We start from the raw sequence: 4184 nt of genomic DNA, 5'->3' as shown, positions 1-4184 counted from the left end.
AAAAAGAAAAAAAAAAAAAAAAAAAAAAAAACTTGGCTAGTTACTCCTCACATAGAGGACTAATATTAAGAATATACAGGGCTGGGGATTTAGCTCAGTGGTGCCACCACCTGCCTCGGGAGCTTAAGGTCCTGAGTCTGATCCCCAGTACCAAAAGAAAAAAAAAAAAAGAATATACAGAGAACAGAAAAAAATTAAACCACCTAAAATTAATGATCCACTCAAGAAATGGGCAAGAGAAAAGAACACATATTTCACAGGGGAGGAAATACAAATAGTCAACAGATACATGGAAAAAATGCTCCATATCTCTGGCCATTAGAAAAATACAAAATAAAACAACGCTAAGATTACAACTTACTCCAGAAGAAATCAAACATTAGAAATGCTGGTGAGGCTATGGTGGAAAACGAACCCTCCTTCATTTCTGGTGCAAATGTAAACTACTACAAGCATTTCAGAAATCAGTATGGAGATTTTTCAAACTGAAATTAGAAATTCCATATGACCCAGCTCGCTCCCTTCTAGGTATCTTGCCCAAACAGCTTAAGACATCATATTACGGTGATACAATGCACACCAATGTTTATAGCAGCACAAACAGTAATAGCTAAATCCTGGGAAACAGCCTATATACCCATCAACAAATTACTGGATAAAGAGAATGTGATATCTATATATAATGACATACTATTCTATTATAAAGAACGAGAGATTTAAGACATGTGTAGGAAAATAGATGCACCCAGAAAATATAATGTTGAGTGAGATAAACCAGACACAGGAGCTTAAGCACCATGAGATGTTTCTCATTTGAATAAGGCAAAGTACAAACAGGAGTAGGACATGATCTCTTGCAACAGGGAAGTGGTCCAAGGGGAAAAGTTTGAAAGGTGAGGAGGAAGGAAAGGGAAATAAAAAGAATAAAGATATAGCATCTACTAACTCAATTAATGTAAACATATACGCTACAACAAGAGGTAGCATTAATAGTATCAGAGAGAATGAAAACTGGCCTAGGAGAACTGGAGAAGGGAGGAAGGGGAGCACAGCAGGAGGGGATTAAAGAAAAAAAACAAGCTGTGGTACATACCCACTCACCAACGTGATTGTATGCTGCACAAATTACAAAGATACACTAAATAAGAAGATACAATGGGGTAATTTTAGACTGCACATAGATGAAATAGTATCACAACTAGCACTAAAAAATGGAACTTCTTGCTGTAGCTCGGGCTGGCCTCCACCTCAAACGGATCTTCCTGCCTCAGCCTCCACACTCCTGGTATTACAGATGCGATTTACAGATCTGTAAAATGCCAGGCTGAAAAATAGGACATTAAGAGATAGTTTTTATTCCCCTCAAAGATGAGTAGCTTCCTGAGACCACATAAATCCTGGGAAACAGTCTATATGTCCGTCAACAGGACTTTACACAGCTTCCGCACTTCTCATCCCAGGTGAAAAACAAAACATGCAGGTGATACCAGGAAACCTGGAGTTTCCTCTCCACAAAAAGGGAGACAACGAGCTATGTAAAATCCTCAATAAGAAAGCATGCTCCTGAGCATCAGTGGCATTTACTTTATTCTGCTTCTAGGGCAGCAAGAAAGAGAACGTTTCTGGTGCATTTGTATCACTGACAGAACTTGAAAAGCCTCTCTCCCACAACTATGGAAAATGCAAAGGAGGTGTTATGTTTTTGTTGTTGTTTTTTGTACCGGGGATCGAACTCGGGACCTTGTGCTTGTGAGGCAGGTGATGGCACCACTGAGCTAAATCCCCAGCCCAGGGAGGTGTTATGTTGCATCCACATGTTTTCTCAAGTATGAAATCACCAGTACCTGACTTAGCAGGGTCAACAGACACGTAAGCTCCTGGATGACAGGACACCCGAGAGGGCAAAAAACCTCATATAGGGACAGTTTTACAACTGCATTGCAAACCCAAGCTGAGTTACAAAATTCTCACTCTGCACTTGAGCACTTTTTTCCCCTCCAAGACAGGGTCTCACTATGTAGCCCAGGCTGGCTTCAAACTCATTGCAATGTTTTTGATTCAGTCTCCCAAGTGAAGGCACAACCATGAAAGGTGTTTTTCTATTCTTCTCTTCCTCCCCTACTGTCCATCAGATTTTACAAGAACAAAAACCCACAAAGATCTCCAAAGCTTGCTGTGCTATGATGACACAAACTGGGGGTATAAAGGCCAGACTATGAGGCGAGCGAACAGAACCTCTGTGCTTTTTCTCAGCTGTGTCCTTCTGAGGAGTCCATTCTCACGGATTTTGCAGGATGCCAACATGAGAGTTGTCCAAAGAGTGTGTGGACTTCAGGAGAACTCAAGGAATTTCAGAGACTGCAGACTCCAGCTACACTTGGAACACAGAACAAATGCTCATGGTCATCTCTTTCTTTAAAGGAAAAAGAGCTCCAATCCCAGGAGGTGGCAGTTCTAGGGAGACATAGGTTTAGATGATTAAGGCAAAGAAAAGGACAGAAAACAGAACAGGGTAGAGCAGAAAGCCATATACTTTCTTCAAGACTGAGGCAGTAAGAATGGTTCCCAGAATTAGAATAAAATATATAACAGCAGTGATTAAGGAACCCCCATCTTAGGCACGAGGGCAAGTGCCTGTCATCTCAGCATTTCAAGAAGATGAAACAAGATCTAAAGTTTGCTGTACCCTGGCCAACAAAGTAAGACTTGCTCTCAAAATTTAAAAAAATATTTGGGCTGGGGATTTAGCTCAGTGGTGCTGCCGCCTGCCTCACAAGCACAAGGTCCCGAGCGCGATTCCCAGTACCAAAACTCCCTTGTAGGTGTGGATATTACCACTATCACCATCCCCTCCTCTCCCACTTCCTCTCTCTTCCCTGCACAGAAATCTCTTTCACCACTAAGATTTCACATTTCAGGCTTTGCTCCTGCTGCACTATTCCTTTAATACACAGTCTACCTCAATCAGCGTTTCAATTCTTAAAACAGTGTCTACAGTCCAAGGTCTATAGCAATTACTTCAGATGCTCTTCCTCTCCTTTTCCACTCCTACCAAATGACACGTCCGGGTAGATGCCCCAGCTTAACGATTCTCACACTGGGTGTAACACGCATCTCCTTCTGGAAGTCCTTAGCAGGAACACCTTCTCCTACCTTTGATAACACATTAACATCCCCTCTATTTTTCTCAGCATTCTGAACTCTACGGGAAGGCCTCACTTAAGTGGTCTCTCTGCCAACAGAGGGGCCACCTAAATCATAAATATGATCATTATTTCTGCATTGCCGTCTATTTAAGAGGAGTTCACTGCACGCTTGGCAAACACTCTACCATCACATCACGTGGCCAGCAAGATCGAACATCTTTTTTCTCTTTCTTTTTTTCTTCCTTATTTTTGGGGGAAGAGTGGTCTTCTCCATGTCCTTTGACTCAGGATCTCACTACGTAATTCAGGCTGGCCTTGAACTCACTAGGTATCTCAGGCTGGACTCCAACTCACAGGGAACTTCCGGCCTCAGCCTCCCAAGTACTGGGATTACAGGTGTGCATCACCGTGCTCGGCTATCCTTCCTTTTAATTCTCATGTCACGAATCATCGCTTATCCTGAGTTTGACAATGTGGTCGTGATGCGGGAAAAAAGGGACAGGAGAGGCCACTGGGAGTCAGGAGGATTTATTAAAAATGCACTGCATTTAGGTGGACTTGTGCATAAAAGCAGCTGAAGCCTTGAACAAAGAATATTTTCAACTTATATACCTTTCCTGCAGGGGTTAGTACGGAAAGGAACAAAGACTTTTTTCTTTATTTTACTCACTGACAGTTTCACAGTTTAGCCTCGAGAGCCATGTATCAGGAGTTTCAAGATGTCCTCAATTTTATTTACAGGAACACAGTGGCCAAGCTTATCTGAGTCTTTTGAGAGCAGTTCCTCAAAGGTAACAGGATTCACCTACAGGAATATAAGTCTGCCTTCTAGTACCAGGGGGAACTCAGCCTTGAAGGAAGGCAGATCCCTGAGAAACCAGGTCAGCACAGGACTCAGCAAAAACCTTCCGTTTACCTTATGTGTAGAGGAGGGAAGATCAGCAGGACACGGGGGTGGGGAGCTGCAAAAGCTAGGAGACTGCTTTCAGCAACGGAAACTGATTTTCCTTTAAATTCTGCGTTAGGCATCTACTGGAA

The 4184-nt window shown here is 42.5% G+C and overlaps 1 protein-coding gene across 1 annotated transcript in view; it reads right to left on the bottom strand.

Annotated features, from left to right (window-relative positions):
- The window catches only part of LOC104858386 (zinc finger protein 14), a 25250-nt gene that overhangs the window by 20473 nt on the left and 593 nt on the right, over nucleotides 1–4184 (bottom strand). The window lies entirely within an intron of this gene.

This window comes from Fukomys damarensis, unplaced genomic scaffold, assembly GCF_012274545.1.
Source record: "Fukomys damarensis isolate Sample0158 unplaced genomic scaffold, DMR_v1.0_HiC HiC_scaffold_23, whole genome shotgun sequence".
Classification (NCBI taxonomy): Eukaryota; Metazoa; Chordata; class Mammalia; order Rodentia; family Bathyergidae; genus Fukomys; species Fukomys damarensis.
The sequence above is the reverse complement of the archived record's forward strand: the minus strand, read 5'-3'. Positions and strand labels throughout refer to the sequence as shown.